The sequence below is a fragment of the Hyaena hyaena genome, unplaced genomic scaffold, assembly GCF_003009895.1.
Source record: "Hyaena hyaena isolate Hyena2069 unplaced genomic scaffold, ASM300989v1 scaffold_906, whole genome shotgun sequence".
Lineage (NCBI taxonomy): Eukaryota > Metazoa > Chordata > Mammalia > Carnivora > Hyaenidae > Hyaena > Hyaena hyaena.
Genome location: NW_024081532.1, coordinates 453660 through 465422, shown reverse-complemented (window position 1 = coordinate 465422; position 11763 = coordinate 453660). Strand labels below are relative to the sequence as shown.

General features: G+C 62.8%; 1 pseudogene; it reads left to right on the top strand.

Moving 5' to 3' along the window:
- The window catches only part of LOC120222677, an 18078-nt pseudogene that overhangs the window by 3008 nt on the left and 3307 nt on the right, over positions 1 to 11763 (top strand).

The following is an 11763-nucleotide window of genomic DNA, read 5'->3' as shown; positions in this document are numbered from 1 at the left end:
AAGGAAGGAAGGAAGGAAGGAAGGAAGAAAGAAAGAAAGAAAGAAAGAAAGAAAGAAAGAAAGAAAGAAAGAAAGAAAGAAAGAAAGAAAAAGAAAGAAAGGAAGGAAGAAACTTCTATAAATCGAGGTTTGGAGGCAAGATGGCAGAGGAGTAGGGAGCATCGTACATTTCGCCTGCACTCATCTGTCAAACAGAGAAGGCCTGAAGTCATTGGACACTGAGCCACCGGAGTTTGGGAAGAGAAAGAGACAGAGTACACTGGGAAGGAAACCTCATAAGTGTGTGAGTGCGAACTGGGGAAGATAAAAGCGGGACTGGACCCAGGGACACCGAGGGAGGGGAGGGAACCCGGCTTGCGTGCAGCTGCAGTGAGTGAGAAACCGGCGAGTGGTGATGAGCTGCTGCAAGTCCAGGGGAAAGGAAAGAGAAGCTGAGATTGCTCATAGAACCATCCCTGGAGAAGAGAAAAACCTTGGCTTGGAAAGACAGTGTTTTTTAGCTCTGGCTGGGGTGCTGACTTTAAACTAGGTGCCCTGGTCGCAGAAGGCGCCAGGAAAAACTGCCTGCGCCCGGCACCATCCATGGCGGCGGCCCGGTGAACCGGCAGCAACGCCTGCGGAGGCGGTCCCGGCGCCGGGTGAAGGGGCGGTGGCGCGCGGGACATCGGCCCGCTAAAGCGGCAGCGGGCGACCCGGTGAAGTGGTGCCGGGCGCCGGGTGAAGCAGTGGCTGCATGAGCGAAAGTTGCCTGCTGAAGCGGAGGCGGCCACTGAAGCAGCAGCGACGGCTGCGGCGGCCGTCCCGGCGCCGGGTGAAGGGGCGGTGGCGCGCGGGACATCGGCCCGCTAAAGCGGCAGCGGGCGACCCGGTGAAGTGGTGCCGGGCGCCGGGTGAAGCAGTGGCTGCATGAGCGAAAGTTGCCTGCTGAAGCGGAGGCGGCCACTGAAGCAGCAGCGACGGCTGCGGCGGCCGTCCCGGCGCCGGGTGAAGGGGCGGTGGCGCGCGGGACATCGGCCCGCTAAAGCGGCAGCGGGCGACCCGGTGAAGTGGTGCCGGGCGCCGGGTGAAGCAGTGGCTGCATGAGCGAAAGTTGCCTGCTGAAGCGGAGGCGGCCACTGAAGCAGCAGCGACGGCTGCGGCGGCCGTCCCGGCGCCGGGTGAAGGGGCGGTGGCGCGCGGGACATCGGCCCGCTAAAGCGGCAGCGGGCGACCCGGTGAAGTGGTGCCGGGCGCCGGGTGAAGCAGTGGCTGCATGAGCGAAAGTTGCCTGCTGAAGCGGAGGCGGCCACTGAAGCAGCAGCGACGGCTGCGGCGGCCGTCCCGGCGCCGGGTGAAGGGGCGGTGGCGCGCGGGACATCGGCCCGCTAAAGCGGCAGCGGGCGACCCGGTGAAGTGGTGCCGGGCGCCGGGTGAAGCAGTGGCTGCATGAGCGAAAGTTGCCTGCTGAAGCGGAGGCGGCCACTGAAGCAGCAGCGACGGCTGCGGCGGCCGTCCCGGCGCCGGGTGAAGGGGCGGTGGCGCGCGGGACATCGGCCCGCTAAAGCGGCAGCGGGCGACCCGGTGAAGTGGTGCCGGGCGCCGGGTGAAGCAGTGGCTGCATGAGCGAAAGTTGCCTGCTGAAGCGGAGGCGGCCACTGAAGCAGCAGCGACGGCTGCGGCGGCCGTCCCGGCGCCGGGTGAAGGGGCGGTGGCGCGCGGGACATCGGCCCGCTAAAGCGGCAGCGGGCGACCCGGTGAAGTGGTGCCGGGCGCCGGGTGAAGCAGTGGCTGCATGAGCGAAAGTTGCCTGCTGAAGCGGAGGCGGCCACTGAAGCAGCAGCGACGGCTGCGGCGGCCGTCCCGGCGCCGGGTGAAGGGGCGGTGGCGCGCGGGACATCGGCCCGCTAAAGCGGCAGCGGGCGACCCGGTGAAGTGGTGCCGGGCGCCGGGTGAAGCAGTGGCTGCATGAGCGAAAGTTGCCTGCTGAAGCGGAGGCGGCCACTGAAGCAGCAGCGACGGCTGCGGCGGCCGTCCCGGCGCCGGGTGAAGGGGCGGTGGCGCGCGGGACATCGGCCCGCTAAAGCGGCAGCGGGCGACCCGGTGAAGTGGTGCCGGGCGCCGGGTGAAGCAGTGGCTGCATGAGCGAAAGTTGCCTGCTGAAGCGGAGGCGGCCACTGAAGCAGCAGCGACGGCTGCGGCGGCCGTCCCGGCGCCGGGTGAAGGGGCGGTGGCGCGCGGGACATCGGCCCGCTAAAGCGGCAGCGGGCGACCCGGTGAAGTGGTGCCGGGCGCCGGGTGAAGCAGTGGCTGCATGAGCGAAAGTTGCCTGCTGAAGCGGAGGCGGCCACTGAAGCAGCAGCGACGGCTGCGGCGGCCGTCCCGGCGCCGGGTGAAGGGGCGGTGGCGCGCGGGACATCGGCCCGCTAAAGCGGCAGCGGGCGACCCGGTGAAGTGGTGCCGGGCGCCGGGTGAAGCAGTGGCTGCATGAGCGAAAGTTGCCTGCTGAAGCGGAGGCGGCCACTGAAGCAGCAGCGACGGCTGCGGCGGCCGTCCCGGCGCCGGGTGAAGGGGCGGTGGCGCGCGGGACATCGGCCCGCTAAAGCGGCAGCGGGCGACCCGGTGAAGTGGTGCCGGGCGCCGGGTGAAGCAGTGGCTGCATGAGCGAAAGTTGCCTGCTGAAGCGGAGGCGGCCACTGAAGCAGCAGCGACGGCTGCGGCGGCCGTCCCGGCGCCGGGTGAAGGGGCGGTGGCGCGCGGGACATCGGCCCGCTAAAGCGGCAGCGGGCGACCCGGTGAAGTGGTGCCGGGCGCCGGGTGAAGCAGTGGCTGCATGAGCGAAAGTTGCCTGCTGAAGCGGAGGCGGCCACTGAAGCAGCAGCGACGGCTGCGGCGGCCGTCCCGGCGCCGGGTGAAGGGGCGGTGGCGCGCGGGACATCGGCCCGCTAAAGCGGCAGCGGGCGACCCGGTGAAGTGGTGCCGGGCGCCGGGTGAAGCAGTGGCTGCATGAGCGAAAGTTGCCTGCTGAAGCGGAGGCGGCCACTGAAGCAGCAGCGACGGCTGCGGCGGCCGTCCCGGCGCCGGGTGAAGGGGCGGTGGCGCGCGGGACATCGGCCCGCTAAAGCGGCAGCGGGCGACCCGGTGAAGTGGTGCCGGGCGCCGGGTGAAGCAGTGGCTGCATGAGCGAAAGTTGCCTGCTGAAGCGGAGGCGGCCACTGAAGCAGCAGCGACGGCTGCGGCGGCCGTCCCGGCGCCGGGTGAAGGGGCGGTGGCGCGCGGGACATCGGCCCGCTAAAGCGGCAGCGGGCGACCCGGTGAAGTGGTGCCGGGCGCCGGGTGAAGCAGTGGCTGCATGAGCGAAAGTTGCCTGCTGAAGCGGAGGCGGCCACTGAAGCAGCAGCGACGGCTGCGGCGGCCGTCCCGGCGCCGGGTGAAGGGGCGGTGGCGCGCGGGACATCGGCCCGCTAAAGCGGCAGCGGGCGACCCGGTGAAGTGGTGCCGGGCGCCGGGTGAAGCAGTGGCTGCATGAGCGAAAGTTGCCTGCTGAAGCGGAGGCGGCCACTGAAGCAGCAGCGACGGCTGCGGCGGCCGTCCCGGCGCCGGGTGAAGGGGCGGTGGCGCGCGGGACATCGGCCCGCTAAAGCGGCAGCGGGCGACCCGGTGAAGTGGTGCCGGGCGCCGGGTGAAGCAGTGGCTGCATGAGCGAAAGTTGCCTGCTGAAGCGGAGGCGGCCACTGAAGCAGCAGCGACGGCTGCGGCGGCCGTCCCGGCGCCGGGTGAAGGGGCGGTGGCGCGCGGGACATCGGCCCGCTAAAGCGGCAGCGGGCGACCCGGTGAAGTGGTGCCGGGCGCCGGGTGAAGCAGTGGCTGCATGAGCGAAAGTTGCCTGCTGAAGCGGAGGCGGCCACTGAAGCAGCAGCGACGGCTGCGGCGGCCGTCCCGGCGCCGGGTGAAGGGGCGGTGGCGCGCGGGACATCGGCCCGCTAAAGCGGCAGCGGGCGACCCGGTGAAGTGGTGCCGGGCGCCGGGTGAAGCAGTGGCTGCATGAGCGAAAGTTGCCTGCTGAAGCGGAGGCGGCCACTGAAGCAGCAGCGACGGCTGCGGCGGCCGTCCCGGCGCCGGGTGAAGGGGCGGTGGCGCGCGGGACATCGGCCCGCTAAAGCGGCAGCGGGCGACCCGGTGAAGTGGTGCCGGGCGCCGGGTGAAGCAGTGGCTGCATGAGCGAAAGTTGCCTGCTGAAGCGGAGGCGGCCACTGAAGCAGCAGCGACGGCTGCGGCGGCCGTCCCGGCGCCGGGTGAAGGGGCGGTGGCGCGCGGGACATCGGCCCGCTAAAGCGGCAGCGGGCGACCCGGTGAAGTGGTGCCGGGCGCCGGGTGAAGCAGTGGCTGCATGAGCGAAAGTTGCCTGCTGAAGCGGAGGCGGCCACTGAAGCAGCAGCGACGGCTGCGGCGGCCGTCCCGGCGCCGGGTGAAGGGGCGGTGGCGCGCGGGACATCGGCCCGCTAAAGCGGCAGCGGGCGACCCGGTGAAGTGGTGCCGGGCGCCGGGTGAAGCAGTGGCTGCATGAGCGAAAGTTGCCTGCTGAAGCGGAGGCGGCCACTGAAGCAGCAGCGACGGCTGCGGCGGCCGTCCCGGCGCCGGGTGAAGGGGCGGTGGCGCGCGGGACATCGGCCCGCTAAAGCGGCAGCGGGCGACCCGGTGAAGTGGTGCCGGGCGCCGGGTGAAGCAGTGGCTGCATGAGCGAAAGTTGCCTGCTGAAGCGGAGGCGGCCACTGAAGCAGCAGCGACGGCTGCGGCGGCCGTCCCGGCGCCGGGTGAAGGGGCGGTGGCGCGCGGGACATCGGCCCGCTAAAGCGGCAGCGGGCGACCCGGTGAAGTGGTGCCGGGCGCCGGGTGAAGCAGTGGCTGCATGAGCGAAAGTTGCCTGCTGAAGCGGAGGCGGCCACTGAAGCAGCAGCGACGGCTGCGGCGGCCGTCCCGGCGCCGGGTGAAGGGGCGGTGGCGCGCGGGACATCGGCCCGCTAAAGCGGCAGCGGGCGACCCGGTGAAGTGGTGCCGGGCGCCGGGTGAAGCAGTGGCTGCATGAGCGAAAGTTGCCTGCTGAAGCGGAGGCGGCCACTGAAGCAGCAGCGACGGCTGCGGCGGCCGTCCCGGCGCCGGGTGAAGGGGCGGTGGCGCGCGGGACATCGGCCCGCTAAAGCGGCAGCGGGCGACCCGGTGAAGTGGTGCCGGGCGCCGGGTGAAGCAGTGGCTGCATGAGCGAAAGTTGCCTGCTGAAGCGGAGGCGGCCACTGAAGCAGCAGCGACGGCTGCGGCGGCCGTCCCGGCGCCGGGTGAAGGGGCGGTGGCGCGCGGGACATCGGCCCGCTAAAGCGGCAGCGGGCGACCCGGTGAAGTGGTGCCGGGCGCCGGGTGAAGCAGTGGCTGCATGAGCGAAAGTTGCCTGCTGAAGCGGAGGCGGCCACTGAAGCAGCAGCGACGGCTGCGGCGGCCGTCCCGGCGCCGGGTGAAGGGGCGGTGGCGCGCGGGACATCGGCCCGCTAAAGCGGCAGCGGGCGACCCGGTGAAGTGGTGCCGGGCGCCGGGTGAAGCAGTGGCTGCATGAGCGAAAGTTGCCTGCTGAAGCGGAGGCGGCCACTGAAGCAGCAGCGACGGCTGCGGCGGCCGTCCCGGCGCCGGGTGAAGGGGCGGTGGCGCGCGGGACATCGGCCCGCTAAAGCGGCAGCGGGCGACCCGGTGAAGTGGTGCCGGGCGCCGGGTGAAGCAGTGGCTGCATGAGCGAAAGTTGCCTGCTGAAGCGGAGGCGGCCACTGAAGCAGCAGCGACGGCTGCGGCGGCCGTCCCGGCGCCGGGTGAAGGGGCGGTGGCGCGCGGGACATCGGCCCGCTAAAGCGGCAGCGGGCGACCCGGTGAAGTGGTGCCGGGCGCCGGGTGAAGCAGTGGCTGCATGAGCGAAAGTTGCCTGCTGAAGCGGAGGCGGCCACTGAAGCAGCAGCGACGGCTGCGGCGGCCGTCCCGGCGCCGGGTGAAGGGGCGGTGGCGCGCGGGACATCGGCCCGCTAAAGCGGCAGCGGGCGACCCGGTGAAGTGGTGCCGGGCGCCGGGTGAAGCAGTGGCTGCATGAGCGAAAGTTGCCTGCTGAAGCGGAGGCGGCCACTGAAGCAGCAGCGACGGCTGCGGCGGCCGTCCCGGCGCCGGGTGAAGGGGCGGTGGCGCGCGGGACATCGGCCCGCTAAAGCGGCAGCGGGCGACCCGGTGAAGTGGTGCCGGGCGCCGGGTGAAGCAGTGGCTGCATGAGCGAAAGTTGCCTGCTGAAGCGGAGGCGGCCACTGAAGCAGCAGCGACGGCTGCGGCGGCCGTCCCGGCGCCGGGTGAAGGGGCGGTGGCGCGCGGGACATCGGCCCGCTAAAGCGGCAGCGGGCGACCCGGTGAAGTGGTGCCGGGCGCCGGGTGAAGCAGTGGCTGCATGAGCGAAAGTTGCCTGCTGAAGCGGAGGCGGCCACTGAAGCAGCAGCGACGGCTGCGGCGGCCGTCCCGGCGCCGGGTGAAGGGGCGGTGGCGCGCGGGACATCGGCCCGCTAAAGCGGCAGCGGGCGACCCGGTGAAGTGGTGCCGGGCGCCGGGTGAAGCAGTGGCTGCATGAGCGAAAGTTGCCTGCTGAAGCGGAGGCGGCCACTGAAGCAGCAGCGACGGCTGCGGCGGCCGTCCCGGCGCCGGGTGAAGGGGCGGTGGCGCGCGGGACATCGGCCCGCTAAAGCGGCAGCGGGCGACCCGGTGAAGTGGTGCCGGGCGCCGGGTGAAGCAGTGGCTGCATGAGCGAAAGTTGCCTGCTGAAGCGGAGGCGGCCACTGAAGCAGCAGCGACGGCTGCGGCGGCCGTCCCGGCGCCGGGTGAAGGGGCGGTGGCGCGCGGGACATCGGCCCGCTAAAGCGGCAGCGGGCGACCCGGTGAAGTGGTGCCGGGCGCCGGGTGAAGCAGTGGCTGCATGAGCGAAAGTTGCCTGCTGAAGCGGAGGCGGCCACTGAAGCAGCAGCGACGGCTGCGGCGGCCGTCCCGGCGCCGGGTGAAGGGGCGGTGGCGCGCGGGACATCGGCCCGCTAAAGCGGCAGCGGGCGACCCGGTGAAGTGGTGCCGGGCGCCGGGTGAAGCAGTGGCTGCATGAGCGAAAGTTGCCTGCTGAAGCGGAGGCGGCCACTGAAGCAGCAGCGACGGCTGCGGCGGCCGTCCCGGCGCCGGGTGAAGGGGCGGTGGCGCGCGGGACATCGGCCCGCTAAAGCGGCAGCGGGCGACCCGGTGAAGTGGTGCCGGGCGCCGGGTGAAGCAGTGGCTGCATGAGCGAAAGTTGCCTGCTGAAGCGGAGGCGGCCACTGAAGCAGCAGCGACGGCTGCGGCGGCCGTCCCGGCGCCGGGTGAAGGGGCGGTGGCGCGCGGGACATCGGCCCGCTAAAGCGGCAGCGGGCGACCCGGTGAAGTGGTGCCGGGCGCCGGGTGAAGCAGTGGCTGCATGAGCGAAAGTTGCCTGCTGAAGCGGAGGCGGCCACTGAAGCAGCAGCGACGGCTGCGGCGGCCGTCCCGGCGCCGGGTGAAGGGGCGGTGGCGCGCGGGACATCGGCCCGCTAAAGCGGCAGCGGGCGACCCGGTGAAGTGGTGCCGGGCGCCGGGTGAAGCAGTGGCTGCATGAGCGAAAGTTGCCTGCTGAAGCGGAGGCGGCCACTGAAGCAGCAGCGACGGCTGCGGCGGCCGTCCCGGCGCCGGGTGAAGGGGCGGTGGCGCGCGGGACATCGGCCCGCTAAAGCGGCAGCGGGCGACCCGGTGAAGTGGTGCCGGGCGCCGGGTGAAGCAGTGGCTGCATGAGCGAAAGTTGCCTGCTGAAGCGGAGGCGGCCACTGAAGCAGCAGCGACGGCTGCGGCGGCCGTCCCGGCGCCGGGTGAAGGGGCGGTGGCGCGCGGGACATCGGCCCGCTAAAGCGGCAGCGGGCGACCCGGTGAAGTGGTGCCGGGCGCCGGGTGAAGCAGTGGCTGCATGAGCGAAAGTTGCCTGCTGAAGCGGAGGCGGCCACTGAAGCAGCAGCGACGGCTGCGGCGGCCGTCCCGGCGCCGGGTGAAGGGGCGGTGGCGCGCGGGACATCGGCCCGCTAAAGCGGCAGCGGGCGACCCGGTGAAGTGGTGCCGGGCGCCGGGTGAAGCAGTGGCTGCATGAGCGAAAGTTGCCTGCTGAAGCGGAGGCGGCCACTGAAGCAGCAGCGACGGCTGCGGCGGCCGTCCCGGCGCCGGGTGAAGGGGCGGTGGCGCGCGGGACATCGGCCCGCTAAAGCGGCAGCGGGCGACCCGGTGAAGTGGTGCCGGGCGCCGGGTGAAGCAGTGGCTGCATGAGCGAAAGTTGCCTGCTGAGTGGCAGCGGCCAGTGAAGCAGCAGCAATGCCTTGTGGCAGCGGTCCCAGCGCCGGGTGAAGCGGCAGCGGCGCGTGCGACATCGGCCCACTGAAGCCGCGGTGTCGGCGACCCGACCCAGTGAAGTGGCGGCTGTGTGAGCAAAAAGTTGCCTGCTGAAGCGGCAGCGACCAGTAAAGCGGTTGTGGCAGTAAAGCTGTTGCAGCGGGGTGAGGCGACGCGGACTCTGTGGACCTGAAGTTGCTACCTTCCCCAGACGCACTCGGGTTGTATTGCCGCTTGACCCTGGCGGATCTGAGGCTGCGGCACTTCCCCCACCCTCCACTCAACACCCGGCAACAGGGAAGCAGCGACCAGAGAAACTGTTAATGGCGGTATAACAAAGCCTCTCAGGAGTAATCAGACTAGATAGTTTCTCTGGATAACACCACCTTTCTCTCTGGTCTTTCTCTCACCTCTCCAACCATATTCCACCCTTTATCTCTTTGAAAAAAGCTTCTCATCCCTTCTGCCTGTTCATTCTATCTCCAATTTTGCTTCATCTCCGCCCTATCATCTCTCTCTTTCTCTATGCTCTTCAACGAGCATGCATACACCCGGCTATTTAATTGTAGCTGGGAAATCTGGTTATATGCTTTAAACCGATCTTTGTCTATCGGTTTTCTTCTTTTTTCCTTTTCTTTTCTTCTTTTTGACTTTTTTATGTATTTTTATTTTCTATCATTCGCCTTCCCTCCTCCATCTTTTCTCATTACTTTTTAGTTTTCCCTCTTGGTTACCATGATTGTTGGATTTGTCTGTGCATTTGTGTCCCTCTGTTTCCTGTGTGTTTGTCTGTATGTTTTCTTCTCCAGGGTTACCTCAAAAAAACAAGCCAAAGTACACATGGTGGAGAGTCTCAAATACCACTATGAGTAGGAAAATAAAATAACCAAGGTCTCAACAAGAGAGACCAAGAGATAACATTCAAAGAACATTTTCTGAAAGGATAGCCCCTGGACAGTCAAAGAGTCTTCTTGGGTACAGCAGCGCTCACAGGTGCAGAGAGCAAAACAGGTCTTTAAAACTAACAAGAGACAGAAAGCTAACCAAAATGATGAAACGAAAGAGCTCTCCTCCAAAGAATCTCCAAGAAGAATTGACAGCTAATGAACTGCTCAAAACAGATATAAACAGCATAACTGAACAAGATTTTACAACAATAATCATAAAATTAATCGCTGGGCTTGCAAAAAGTATACAGGACATCAAAGAAACTATGGCTACAAACAACAAGGAGAGCAAAAATAGGCATGATGAATTAAAAAATGCGATAAACGAAAGACATAATAAAATGGAGGTGTCCAATGCACGGAATGAAGAGGCAGAAAAGAGAATAAGTGATTTAGAAGACACCATTAGAGAAAAGCAAGAAGCTGACAAAAAAAAGAGACAAACTGATCCAGGAACATGAAAGAAGAGTTTGAGAGCTCATTGATACAGTCAAACGCAACAATATCCGTATCATAGGAATCCCAGAAGAGGAAGAGAAAGGGAAAGGTGCTGAAGGAGTCCTGGAACAAATTATAGCAGAGAACTTCCCCAACCTGAGGAAGGAAGTAAACGTTGAAATACAAGAGGCAGAGAGAACTCCCCTCAGACGTAATTTGAATTGATCTGCAAAACATATCATAGTGAAACTGGCAAAATATAAGGACAAAGAGAGAATTTTGAAAGCAGCTAGGGAGAAAAGGGCCTTCACATACAAAGGGGAACCTATCGGAGTGGTGGCAGACCTATCTAATGAAACTTGGCAGGCCAGAAAGGAATGGCAGGAGATACTCAATGTGATGAACAGAAAACAATATGCAGCCAAGAATCCTCTATCCAGCAAGCCTGTCATTCAAAATAGAAGGAGAAGTCTTTCCACATAAACAAAAATTGAAAGAATTTGTCACCACTAAGCCAGCCCTACAAGAAATCCTTAGGGGGACTCTCTGAGGGATGTATTGCAAGGGAGGAAGACACCAGAGACACCACCACAAGCATGAACCCCACAAAGGACACAATGAATCTAAACCCACATATTTCAATAATAACACTGAATGTAAATGGGCTGAATGCTCCAATCAGAAGACATAGGGTAGCAGAATGGATAAAAAAAACAAAATCCATCTATTTGCTGTCTAGAAGAAACGCATTTTAGATTGGAAGATACCTTCAGATTAAAAGTAAGGGGATGGAGAAATATCTATCATGCTATAGGAAGTCAAAAGAAAGCTGGAGTAGCTATACTTATATTGGACAAACTGGACTTTAAAGACAATAACAAGGGATGAAGAAGGGCATTATATAATAATTACAGTGTCTATCCATCAGGAAGAACTAACAATTATAAATTTCTACGCACCGAATATGGGAGCACCTAAATATTTAAAACAATTAATCACAAACAGAAACAACCTTATAGATAAGAATGTGCTAATAGCAGGGGACTTTAATACTCCTCTTACAGCAGTGGATAGATCAACCAGACAGAGAATCACTAAAGAAACACTGGACTTGAATGACACAATGGACTAGATGGATCTGACAGATATATTTAGAACTCTGCATTTAGGCCAAGGAATTCACTTTCCTCTCAAGTGCGCATGACACATTCTCCAAGATAGATCACATACTGGGACATAAAGCAGCCCTCAATAAATAGAAAAGAATTGAGATCATACCATGCACACTTTCAGATCATAATGCTTTGAAACTTGAAATCAATCACAGGAAGAAGTCTGGAAAACCTCCAGACACATGGAGGTTAAAGAACACCCTACTAAAGAATGAATGGGCCAATCAGGCAATTAGAGAAGAAATTAAAAAATATATGCAAACAAATGAAAATGAAAATACAACAATCCAAACTCATGGGATGCGGCAAAGGCAGTCCTAAGAGGAAAGTACGTTGCACTCCAGGCCTATTTCAAGAAATTAGAGAAAACGCAAGTGCAAAATCTAACAACTCGCCTAAAGGAACTAGAGGCAGAGCAACAAGAGCACCCCAAACCCAGTAGAAGAAGAGAAATAGTAAAAATCAGAGCAGAAATAAACAACATAGAGACCAAAGAAACAACTGAACAGATCAATGGAACCAAGAGTTGGTTTTTTGAAAAAATAAACAAAATGGACAAACCTCTAGCCAGGCTTCTCAAAAAGAAAAGAGAGAGCACCCAAATAGACAAAATCATGAATGAAAATGGACTTATTACAACCAACCCATCAGAAATACAAGTAATTATCAGGGAATGCTATAAAAACTTCTATGCCAACACATTGGACAACTTAGAAGAAATGGACAAATTCCTAAACACACACTCACTACCAAAATTCACACGGGAAGAAATAGAAAATCTGAACAGACCCATA